Raw genomic sequence first — 13,785 nt, forward strand, 5'->3', positions numbered from 1 at the left:
TATTATTATACCTTAATTGAACTAAAAGTCATTTGAATATATTAAATGTCAGTAATTATAGGAACAATGAAGAAATATCAAGACATTTTGGGATTTTTTTTTTCAGTTGTATCAGAGAAAGGGAGATTTAACTTTTGAGTACCTCTAAAACTATACCGGAATTTATTTCCTTTGAGAATTTGTATTCAATTGTTAAAGATTAAGATAAAGATGTGCCTTCCATTGTTATATTCCAACTATCAAAAAAGTAGAATATGATTTGATGTATTCTTACTATGATCAAGGAAGTCCTTGTTTCTGTCGCATATTGGACAGAATAATTTAGACTGCAGGTCCCAACTAGAATCCCAACTTGAATCATTTAAATAGAAAAAAAAATGTAATATCTTGAAGTCTGCAGACGGTGGTTCTAAGGTTGGTGAATTCAGAGTCTCAATCAAGATATCTCTGACCTGAAAAATTCTGCACAAAATCATTTCCAATGACTCACGGAAGCCAAGCAAGAACCGACAGGGGGCCCAGGGACTGAAATATGTGAATGTGTCACTCAGAAACATCAGCCTGGGAACTACTAATGTCCCCACTACAGAGAAAGCGAAGATGGTAATTTCCAGTTTCAACATATATCTTTCATATTGACTGTGGCTGTTTGGCAACCCCCCTTCTGCATCAATTCTGATGATAATGTGAGCTTATTATGAGCCAGTATTATTCTAAATACTTTATAAGCAATAATAGTTCATGTAATTGTTACAATAATGCTATGGGGCAGGTCCTATTATTATTCCCATTTTACAAATGGGGAAAAAGTAAAGTTCAGTGATGTTGAGTTACTGGCTTAAGGTCACAAAGCCAGAAAGAGATGAATGTAGAATATGAATATCCACACTTCCTAATTCACATTCTTATTTAATGTGTGGTCCTGTTTCTCTTCTTGATATCTCTGACTATTTCTTTGACAAATCTGTCTGTGTTATATTCATTTGTTCTTCTTCTTGCTCCAAAAATAAGAACTCTATCCAAAATGCTATCTTTTCCTCTGTGGACACTTGTGCTCCCAAGGCTTAAGCTACCACCATACCACCACCATGGTGATCAATGATAAACATGTATACTGTCCAACCCATTCATGGCTATTTCACACCTTCTTCTCTATCCTCAACCTCCAGCACACACTCCTCTGTCTCGCATTCTGCTGATGTTTTGCTTCTTATCTCACACTTCCCTCAACAAAAGAAGACTACCTCAAGAGAACTTCCACATGCTCTCACCACCAATCCACCACACTGATTTTTCTCTGTTTCACTGGTTGCTTCTACTCAGTGTCTCTTGTTGGTTTCTCCATTCTTCAGATTTCTAAACATTAGCTTATCTCTCTCTCTCTTTTTTTAGGGCTGCACGTGGAGCATATGTAGGATCCCAGCCTAGGGGTCTAATCGGAGCTACAGCTGCTGGCCTATGCCACAGCCACAGCAACGCCAGACCTGAGCTGTGTCTGCAACCTATACTGCAGCTCATGGCAATGCCAGATCCTTAACCCACTGAGCAAGGGCAGGGATTGAACCGCAACCTCATGGCTCCTAGTCATTTGTTTCTGAGCCATTTGTTTCTGCTGGGCCACAACGGGAACTCCAACATTAGCTTCTCATGCTCAGATCTTGAAACGCCTTCCCTCTATTCCTTAATGATTTTCACATCAATTTTCCAACCCAAAGTTCCCTCAGAACTTTTGTATATCACCCCGCTCCCTGGTGTATATGTAATGGGTATCTCAAACAACAAGCTGCCAAATGAACCCTGGGTTAGACCAGCACAAAACTGGTATCTTATCCAACTCTATAAAAGGCAACTCTGTGGTGGATAGGGGGATAAATTTGGAGGATGGGATTAACATTGCAAACTAATACATATAAAATAGATAAATAACAAGGACCTACTGTATGGCATAGGGATATCTACTTAATGCTTTGTAAAAACCTATATGGAAAAAATGAACAGGTATATGCATACGTATAACTGATTCACTTTCTGTAAATCTGAAGCTAAATACAGAATTGTAAATCAACTATGCCCCAATAAAACTTTAAAAATAGTAGAAAAAAAGGCAACTCTGTCATTTTAACACCAACCCCAAAACTATGGAGTCATCCGTGATTTTTCTAACACTCTACCTTCAGTCAGTCAACAAATTTGTTTGCCTCTTCCTTAAAAATATATCCAGCCTCAAAGCTGCTATTATTTCTTATCTTGAATTTTGCAATGACTTTTTGTGGCAAAGAGTACCTTATGACTCTTCTCTGGCAAAAAGCACCCTTCTTTAATGCATCATTAATAGACCTTTTAGCTAACACATGGTCTCCATGAATAAATACAATACTAGCCAGGCTCCTTGTATCCAAGTGAAGCCACATCATTAAATTCTGACCAATGGGATGTAAATTTTGAAGAAATGCACCTAAAGGGAGAAAGCATGGTTTGGCTCGGCTCCTTCCTCTAGCTGGGATGCCCCTTTTATCTGGAATGTGGAGGTAATGGCTGGAATAAGGCAATCCCTAGGGCCAACCTTGGAGGATTGGAATTTTATTAAGGGAGCTTATAGGTTTCTCTATTAAAAAGGGTTTTGTTTTTTTTTTTCTTTTTTCTTATTCCACCCACTCATTGGGGAGTTATATCAGATCCTCCAAACATTAAAGCTGATTTGCATTCTTATGATTCATTTTATTCACTCCATTTTGTCTACATTAGATATCACAATTAAAGCTGATTTAAGACCACATTTGAGCATGAGAAAAGGGGGAATATTTCTTTTTTTTCTTTTTTTTTATTACTCTAATGAATTTATCACATCTGTAGTGGTATAATGATCATAACAATCTGATTTCACAGGATTTCCATCCCTCAGCCCAAGCAGATTCTCCCACCCCCCAAACTGTCTCCTCAGGAGACCATAAGTTTTTCAATGTCTGTGAGTCAGCATCTGTTCTGCAAAGAAATTCCGTCTGTCCTTTTTTCAGATTCCACATGTCAGTGAAAGCATTTGATGTTGGTGTCTCATTGTATGTCTGACTTCACTTAGCATGATAGTTTCTAGGTCCGTCCATGTTGCCAAAAATGATGGTATTTCGTTCTTTTTGATGACTGAGTAATATTCCACTGTGTATATGTACCACATCTTCTGGACCCACTCCTCTGTTGATGGACATTTAGGTTGTTTCCATGTTTTGGCTATTGTAAATAGTGCTGCAATGAACATTGGAGTACATGTGTCTTTGCGAGTCATGGTTTTCTCTGGATAGAAGCCCAGGAGTGGGATTGCTGGGTCAAATTGTAGTTCTATGTTTAGTTTTCTGAGGCATCTCCATACTGCTTTCCACAGTGGTTGCACCAATTTACAATCCCACCAACAGTGTACTAGGGTTAGGGGGAATATTTCTTAATCTAGGAAGAAGGGAAAAAGGAAAAGGAGAAAGTGGTATTTAGGTACTTATTAAATACCAGGACATGTGCTATGGTCTTTTTTTTTTTCTCCAGGTTATCAAGATTAATCCTCACAACATTCCTAGTTGGTAGGGTCATTATCTGCCTTTTATGAAGAGATATTCAAGGCTCAGAGAGTTTCCTCAGCATGATGGTGAAATCGGAGGGCCAGGTGTGATCACAGTGACTGTAAATTGTTGATTTAAATAGTGGATTGGTACAGTGTAGGATATGTTGGATTAGTTCTAATGTCTCATGTGATTTTTGTCTAGTGAATAATAAGAATAAATCTTCCCCTATCAATAGGCCATGACTTTTTAGTGATGGAGTCATGATATGTGGGGAGCTAGTGTAGGGCCTGGGACATATAAGATGCTCAAGTGACATTTATTCTCTTTTCTCCCCCCTTTTTCCCTTCTAAGGAAGATTCCATAAGAAGGGCTTTGTGGAATATTTGAATACTTAAAATATTTTGAATAAGTAATTGTATATAAGGCATGCCCTAGAAATGGTACCTTCAGTTCTTCCTGTTTGTGATTAGTGTTTGATCTAAGTGTGTTTTGGTTTATTAGTTTGCACGGCAAGCCTGGGGAACAAATTATTAAGGGTTGTAAAACAGCTCCAAGAATCCTTGTATTCATAGTTTTCAGATTAAAAATGCTCCATATAGCTCATCTTCTCGTGGAAAACCCAGAGTGGTGACACTGTACATTTCTGTGTGGAGAGCACACCTCCAAGATGGCTCAGACCTTTTGTCTGCCTTAGCTTCAAATTATTAGCAAAGATAGTGTGCATCTGATGGGTTGTGTGTTTGCAGGGAGCTGTAAAGAGGCAGGAGTTATCTCCTGTCTATGGCTTTAATGTATTCACTGCTCTATGTGGCCTTCCAAGTTCGAAGGAGTGAGTTCAACTGTATCTCATTTCTAATAAACTTGTTTTTGGTTCAAATTTCATAAACCTGCCTAGACATGTAAAGAAAGGCAACAAAATCAAATTCTGTTTCTAGTTTCAATTATCTATGTGGAATTTTAGAAAATGAACTCTAGACTTTAATGATGAACTGCAATGATAAATTCCACTTGGCAGCACTTAGGATACAGGGGCCATGCTTGGGAAATATTCATTAACATTCAGTAATTTAAGAATCCTTAATGCCTAATTATCACAGTGAGTTTAATTACCACAGATACCCATTCATTTAATTGGCTGGAAACACAAGGAGAAATTAAATGATACCAATACCAGTTTGGCCCCAAAGTCTTCCTTTCATATTTACTTATCATGGTGATTGCCAGAAGTTCTATGTGCTAAAAACAAGCCCACAAAACCACAATAACAGCTCAACATGCTCTGCCCTAATTGGAAACCCAACTGAAATTAAAAGGGCCTAGCATCTTCATATATCACATAGTATATGCTGTAAATACTCTCTTGCCATTGGAAGACAATGGGATAACTGGTTTTATAACAAATCACCGTTAAGTCTAAAAGCTATTTACCACAGGGAATGTGACAGGTGGTAGGGAACAGACTGAGAATGAGTCTCTGCAGGATTATTATCATTCATTCTGCCTAGAAACATTGCCATGTCATTGCTCTGCTCCTTCCGAAGGCCAGGGAGTTGTCTGAGCATCAGTTGTTGCTGATGCTGATTTCACCGCCCAGAGATGCTGACTACTTTGGCTCTTTCCTTTGGGAGGTCAGCCAAAAGTCACAAGGAGAAGCATGTCCTGTTTACCCAGATAGGACCTCCTGTTCTCTCCCTTGGCATGATCACTGTCACACTTACCTACTTGGAAAGCCTTGTGTCCGGCTGGCAAGGAGTACTCTGGTCAATTTCATGACTTTCTCACATTCTCAGTTCTAGAAGCATCAGCAAGTTGCCTTTCAGCAATTCTGGTTGCTGAGTGAGGAATGCAGAGCCCACCCCCTGAAAAGGGGAGAGGAGACCATCTTAGAAACTGTGTTAAAAATGATCTCAGGATCGGAAAAGCATCCTGATAAGGCTTGTTGACAAGGTTGGCAGCAAGAGTTGGCAATACATAATATAGCCATGGTGGATTCTAGGGTAGAAACAATAGTTTCTTTCTTACTATTACCTTTTTTTTTCTTTCTAAATATACTTTTCTTCTTGCTATATTTTTTTTTGTCTTTTGTCTTTTTGTTGTTTTTGTTGTTGCTATTTCTTGGGCCGCTCCCATGGCATATGGAGGTTCCCAGGCTAGGGGTTGAATCAGAGCTGTAGCCACTGGCCTACGCCAGAGCCACAGCAACACGGGATCCGAGCCACGTCTTCTTCTTGCTATATTTTCATGTAAATTGGTCTTCTTTTTGTGTTTATGATTTATACTTCAGATTTTTGTATTTCATACTTGAGTAAATGTTACCCAATTTTATCACTGCTTATCGCAGTCCCTAGTGGATGTTCAAGAAAGATCAATTGGTTATGATTTACTACCCAGAGAGCTGATGAATGAAACATAGATTTTTTTTTTTAACAAAGTGCTTTTCTAAGCTTTAACAAAAGCCACAGATTGTTGAAAAGGTATCAGCCACTTGAATCAATAGAAAATCTGAGGATGATTTCCTTCCTCCTGTTTAATATGAGAAGAGTGTCACAAAATTTTGACTTCTGGGACTCAACATTTACCAGAGTAATTGCCAGCATCACTATGGAATCCTGTTCATTCTGTCTTCGAGCTGGCAAGTCTTGATTTATACAGCACTGAAAAGTCAACGGTGAGGCTGACATTCTTTCTATCCCACTTTTGAACTCTTGGTAGATATTATTTTCAAAGTGGTCTAGTGGAATGAGGATAGGGTTGCCGAAACTGCCTGATTTTTCAGCATGAATCCTGTTTAAATCTTAAGCACATATTAGTTAACACACAATACATTGTCAAAGGACAGCCAAGTCTTTCCCACTATTATTCAGGAAAAGTAAGATTCTTAACACAATGCCATCCACAGTGCACCTCTGTTTTTAAATAGTGGCTCACTGTAGTAATTTATTTTGGATTACAGGTCCCATGAGTTCACACATACATCTCATTTTGCTATAAGAACAACAACTTGGGCTACTGCTTTAGCAGAATTGTTTAGCAAAAGATAAAGATCCATATAACAATTTTAGATGAAGTGTCATATAATCTAGTGCGAAATTTCTTAAATAATACATAATTTAAAAAAAAGAAAGAGAAAAGATTGATCAAGAAAGCCATGGGCAAATTAGACTCACTAAGGCTATAATTTGAAAGGGTTTATTTGTGTAACTGAGTCAGTTTCTGTCCTAATGAAAACCTGCCACATTCAGACAGCAAATTTATTCTTACTGATCTTCATCTTCAGTTTTAAAAGCATCTCTTAAAGGGCTGCTTGCACAGCCAAGAAAATAACATCTAAAAAAAATGTACCTTTGAACATTAGTATTACTGATGTCTCAGACTCATCACCTTACTTTAAGTACCAGATGCAACTACATTTTCTGGAATCCAAAGTAGCAGAGTAGGAAGGTATATTGTGAGTAGAGATAGAGGCAGATAGAGAGATAGAGGAGGGAGAAAGAGAGAGAGAGAGAGACTGAGAAAGAACAAAGACCCAAAGGGCTATGTGTCTGCAGCAGAGTAGAACAGTAAGCATATTCATTAATTATACCTTCCTACTTCAAATAAGCAAGCTAATTATTTGTTTACCTAAGAGTCAACATTGCCCCCAGGCTACAGACAATAGTAAACACAAACGAAGCCAACTGTGTTTGCCATAGTATGAATATATTTAAATTTCAAAGTTTATATTTATCCCACCACAGAACAAAGTCCAGGCAATGTATTTATGTGAAATACTAAAACATAAATCACAGTCATTAGAATATAACTTTAAAAAAGTAAATATTTTAACAATTTTTTTGTTCTTTTCCACCTATTAAGCAATTCAGTGACATGTATGCATTTCAGGTTGTGAGTCTATATTTATATGTTGGCATCAAGAAATATATAAAGGGGCATAGATTTTATGTCCTATTTATACTAAATTATCATATATGTATATGTAATAATAGTGAATATTTATTGAACATTTATTAGATATGACACTTGTAACTGGTATATTATGTAAGAATAATTATGGAGTAAAAGACTTTCTTAGTTTTGTTCTTTTTGGTATCTCGCTCTCCTTTTTAAATTGTAATAAAATTAATATTTAAATCAGCATATTTCAAGTAAAGCAGATTGTCCTCTGTAATGTGAATGGGTCTCATCCAATCAGTTGAAGGCTTTAATGAAACAAAGACTGACTTCCTCTGAGCAAGAGGGAATTCTGCTTGTGGACTGCCTTCAGACTCCTCAAACTGCAACTCTTCCCTGGGGCTCCAGGCTGCCGACCAACTCTGTAGATTTTGGCCTTGCCAGGTCCCACATTCATGTAAACCAATTCCTTAAAATAAACATCTCACAGATATCTCTATCATCTGTCTCCATGTACACACATCCTATTGGTTCTGTTTCTCTAAAGAACCCTGACTAACACAACCAATCAGCTTGTAGCCAGTTTAGGACCCTTTGAGGCAGAGCTGTGCTGAAGGGAGAGTGAGAGATGGCTGAAACATGTCTCCCTTGGACAGCTCTCTGTACCTGGCAAATGTTGAAAAAACTGGCATTTCTCTCTGGAACACTTTGTTGATTCTTCTTGAACCTCAATGCAGATGCTTGGAGGGACCTTCCCTCTAGCAATAAACTTGAACTATTTCAGGCCTCTCTATATTTGGTGACCACATGTGGTGTTTCCTTTCACAGCCTCTAACACATTGATACTCCTTGCTAGCTTTAGCTGCTGGGGTGCACCAACCCTCTCAGGCAACTCTGTCTGACGGTATTAGTACTAGGTAACTTGCTCTCTTCTGGGTGGTCTGCATCTGGTCAATGGAGAATATTGCTGCATCCTTTTGCCCTGACAAATAATGGCTCTGCAGCTGTCCCTAACCCAGCAGCACGGTCCTTCTTCTGCTACCCAGGCACTTAGCTGATCTCTGTCTACATAGTCCTCATAGTGGATGGAGAGGGAGTCAGGTCTTGTTCCAAAATGTTCTTCAGCCCCAGACAGGTACATTACCATCACTCACAATGGTCCTATTGAAGTCCTTTTTCACTTCAGAGTTCAAAAGAAAACAAGAACAGCAGACCCAGCTCAGATCCTGTGTTGCTATGTCTGTGGTGTAGGCCGGCAGCTGCAGCTCCAATTTGACCCCTATCCTGCAAACTTCCATATGCCTTGGATATGGCCAAAAGAGCAAAAACAACAACAACAAAACAACAACCAAAAACAACAACCCTAACCCTAATCCTAACCCTAACCCAAAAAAGCAAAAACAACAACAACAAAACATGAATTAAAGTATAAGACTATACATCCCAACCACCCGCCCCAAAAGGAATTGTAGGGGCTCAGAACAGCTATGGCTGTCTCTTTTTCTTCTCTTTACATTTGATAGTTTCAAACTGGCTGGGAGTTTAAGAGTTGTGTAGCTGATTCATTGCACTTCTTTTTGTAATTTCTGAATTCAGCCTCACAGTCACCTTGATATCTGTATCTATCACTCAGATGCCTCAGTGAAAGCAGAGGTGAGAAGGCACATTTAAGTTTCTTGCTATATTCTTTTTTAAGCACTAAAACTGGAATTGCCTCATTTCATTCCTGCACTAAACCCATAGGAAAGGTACCTTATTATTCCCATTTCACATATGATGAAACTAAGCCAGACATATTAAATAACCTGCCATGGGTCACCTGGTTAGTGTCAGAACTGATGTAGACCCAGGGGATCCAATTCTGATTCAAAATCCTAACCACTGCAACATAATGCCAGTCACTGAATATTTACTTGGCACTATTCCAAAATGCAAGTGTACATCCTGATTGGTGACTTTTCAATTTAACCTCTTTTCAGGAGAAGAGAAATGAGTATTTCTGACTTTTGGAAATAGATCAATGCTCTATAAGATTCGGGCACTGGGATTTCTTAGAAGAATCTGTTTGGTGCCAATGAGGAATTCAGAGCTGTGCTACGATCTATTTAGAGGACAATGAAAGAAGCATAAATGAGAGAGTGAGCCAGTAGTCTGAATGGGGGGAGGAAAACACGATTTTACTTGCATCTCATTCTTTTTAATTTCTCTATTAAGTAAACAAGTCCATGAAAGGGGAACCGAATGGGAAGATGGCGGAGGGAGTCATGTTATGGAGCATGGTTCCCAAGGGTTGCGAAGGCTCCTTCCACACAAGGACATCATAGTCTCCTCTGGCTTTTGGATGATTAATATCCCACAGCCAGAGACACTGTTGCTTTAAGCCATCATGGCTTAAGACTGTTGTGCATTAAAATGTAACACCTTTGGGAGAATGAACATTTGACTGCTAGCTTTATTTTACCTCTTTCTTTCTAAGTATTCTTTATTACAGAAAGCAAGTAAGAAGGAAAAGGAGGAAAACTGATGATAAAGTGGAGAGAAAAGAATGCTTTCACCAAAATGGATCTGTCTCAAAGGCCACATATGCCCAATGGATAGTTTTATGAATATACAGATGATCTGTTTCCAGGCTGGGCTGGACCCCACTGCAGGGGATTCGATTCAAGAAGGTGCACCAAGCATGGCTGCAGCCAAGTAAATAATTCTCAGCCCTGTTTATGGCATGGAGGAAAAACTGAGATGTTACAAGTTGATTGGTGTTTGGGTGGCTTGCTCTGAGAGAGCAGAAAGAAAGACACATAATGGGGCTTTTAAAATTAATCATAGTACCCAAGATAGTAACAAGAAAGGGGTTAAAGTTTCTTTGTGTAATGAAATAACAGAGATTTTCATTTCATTCCTCATACCTAAGACAGGAAATCTGATTGCTTTGGTGGGGGAACCTGAGGTGGGGAAGGAGGAGGGTTGTTGAAGGAGGAGTGAAAGACATGAGAAAAATTCTTGGTTAAAGGAGAACAGAGCCCAGCAAAATGGAGCCAGGCTAGATCCTGAGAAGAGACAGAGAGAGAGGGAGGAGCAATAATAATTGGTAAGGAATGCTGGATAGATTACTGAACAGAGATATTTGTATTCAGTTGTAAATTGCCTCCTTTGCTGAGATGTGATCACACCCTTCTGTTGCTCCCAAATTCTAAATGAAAGTTGTATGTGCAACACTGGTGTATTAAGGATATCTTAGGCAAATGAAGAGGAAGAATGTGAGCCCATGCATGGGATGATGGACTGAGACAAAAGGACTACAGCCATGAAGGCAAGGTGAGGAGTGGGAAAACGAAACTTGAGCATCTCTTCCTGGAAATCATCAGGAATGCAGTGGGAAGGGCTGCACACACTGCAGACACCTAAGATGGGGACCTGGGAATTTTTCTGAGCTATCAAAGGGAAGGATGACCATGGACTTCAAAACATGAAGACATTCAGTAGTTCCCATCGTGGCTCAGCGGAAACAAATCCAACTAGGAACCATGAGGTTGTGGGTTTGATCCCTGGCCTCACTCAGTGGGTTAAGGATCCAGCATTGCCATGAGCTGTGACGTAGGTAGCAGAAGTGGCTTGGATCCCACAGCTGTATCTCCAATTGGACCCCTAGCCTGGGAACCTCCATATGCTGTGGGTGCAGCCCTAAGGAGCAAACAAAACAAAACGTGAGGACATTCAAAGGACATGTATGTATCATATTTTTCATATGTAGGCAAATGCAATTGCCCTTAATTACGTAAAAATGCACTTAATTACAAATTTACATATAAACATGTAAAACATTATAAATATATTAAGGTAAATAGATGGTAACATGATAACATATATATGACATAACTGAATTCATAGGAATTTTGATCATTATATATTTTTCTGAATCATGGACACTACGATCTTGTAGGCGATGGTAACAAATGATTAATATTAAAAAAGAACACACCTGAAAAGTATGGAAGAGAAAGCACACAAGATCTCCTTCAAAGGTGGCCAAAACACCTCCAAGAAACCTACCCAGAAGAAACGGAGTTAGTTAAAATCTGAAGGAAGGTATGATTTTCTCATGAATGGGATGGCTTCTCCCATGCTGACTTACTGTAATCATGTTTCTTCCCAGCACAAGTGTCTTGAGAACCTTTGCATTTCACTTCCTCACCCCTGTGGTGCTTTAGACCTTGACATTTAGCAAAAAAATTAAATCCAAGACAAGAAAAACGTATTAATCCACTTCTCTTGTGTTTGTTCTTCTTTTGCTTTTATTACATGCATTTTCTTACACAAATAGGGCATTTAACTATGATTGTCATTTATTGACTTTTCCCCCCAATTACAACTATCCCCTCAAGGTCAGGGTCTCTAAGGAGGCAGCTGAGGGAACATACACAGCGCACATGTGCCGAATTATTCTGCAGGCTGAGAAATTAACTAAAAATGAATAATATGCTCTCAATTTAAACCTGGCAGGGGGGATTGTACTTTCATCCCAAAATTGGAATCAGATTTCCTCTGCTGGGGCTGCTCCAGCTTTTGGCATAGCCTATTAACAAGGCCAAGGTGGTTCCTCATGGTACAATAACAGCACGGGGGTTGAGTTAGAGCTCTGTGTAGTTGAGAAGGAAGGCAGAGATGAAATCAAGCTCCTGGGAGAACCCTGGACTTCAATTTTATCACCAAACAAGTGAGTATCAACAACCTTAAATAAAGCCTGCACTATTGGTTTTTAACACTCCAATTTCACAATTACCACACTCTGTAGGAATTCTTAGGCACTTGGTGAGTAACTTTCCTTTCTCAAGAAGATTTTTCTTTTCCATTTCATTAAAGGTTTCTGTGACAAAGCATATTATTAAGTTGTCCTCAGTTTTTCTACTTTTTATTTCAAGATGTGATGTCTCTTTCTCTGGGCCTTCAACCATTTTCTTACTAGAGAGTAAGAGGTGAGAGAGTATAAATAGGAAGAGAAAAGGAATGTGGGATTTATCAGGGATCAATTGTGTCATTTAAATACTTTTTAAAGCATGTCAGTGAATTTTATTTTACTTTTAATTTTTTTCTTTTGGCCACTCTGCAGCATCTGGAGTTCCTGGGCCAGGGGTCAGATCCAAGCCACAGCTGCAACTCACACCACAGCTGTGGCAACCCCGGATTCATAACCCACTATGCCAGGCGAGGGATCGAACCCACATCCTAGCACTCCAGAGATGTCACTGGTCCCACTGTGTCACAGCAGGAACTCCTCAATGAATTTTAAAAGCATATTTTCCTTAGTAGAATCTGAAGCTCCTTGAGGGGAGGGTAAACCATGTGTGTTTTATATTCATCTACCACAGAGATGTCTCAGTAATTCTCAGTCTTGGCTGCAGACTTGAAAAACACGGAGAGCCTTTAATCATCGCAGTGTTAAGGCCCCACGGTAGACCAATTAAACTGGCATCTCTGAGGGGTGAGGCTCAGGCATGAATCATTTCTGAAAGCTCCAGATGATTCCAACAGGATGGAGAGTCAGCAAACGCTAGCTTACTGCCTTACCTAGAAGAGGTGTCACCTACTATTTTAAGAAACTATTAAATCGTTTTAATCACCACACAATTCCCATGAAAAGAGCAAAACTTCACAGATATAACAGAGTTTTTCTGTAATAAATTACCATTAACCTATTTCATAGTTAATTGGACAAAGCTTTTGTTGAAAATGAGGGGAAAAAAAGCCACTAAATTTTTGCACCTATATTTAATCTGATTGGAAAAAGGTCTCTGTCCCTGGGATAATAGCTGATTAAAATCCCATGAGGTGCCTTTGAATAAATGACATGTTCCTGTACTTCTGATATGTGTATTTTTAAAAGGAAGGAGCACAAAAGGAAAATAAAAGAGCTTTCTTTGAATAGGGCACTTCTCAGACAGAGTACTCAGAATATAATTCAAAGAACATTTTGTCATGATCAAAATTACAAAATCATAGTTTAGAGAATATTAGTTTAAAATAGGTGAAATTAATTTTATGTATGTCTGATAAAGTCTTTGGCACAATAGATTGCACAATAAAAGAAGTTCAGGGCAATGTTCCGGCTTTGCATTTTGTTTATGAACTTCCAGAGAGACTGGCCTTGGTGTCCTCCTCAGAAATAGGAAAATATAGAAACAGCTAATTGTGAGCAGCAAATAACATATTAGAAGAAAATTTGATTTGTAGGTTGCAACACAATATTCTAGTCTGTAGCAGTTTTCCTATTATTCACTCTGAAAACCTGAAATTTCACATGCAAATAAATATTTCTTGGAAATAATGTAAATATGGTCATTAATTGTTA

This window comes from Phacochoerus africanus, chromosome 3 (assembly GCF_016906955.1).
Source record: "Phacochoerus africanus isolate WHEZ1 chromosome 3, ROS_Pafr_v1, whole genome shotgun sequence".
In the NCBI taxonomy this organism is placed as follows: domain Eukaryota; kingdom Metazoa; phylum Chordata; class Mammalia; order Artiodactyla; family Suidae; genus Phacochoerus; species Phacochoerus africanus.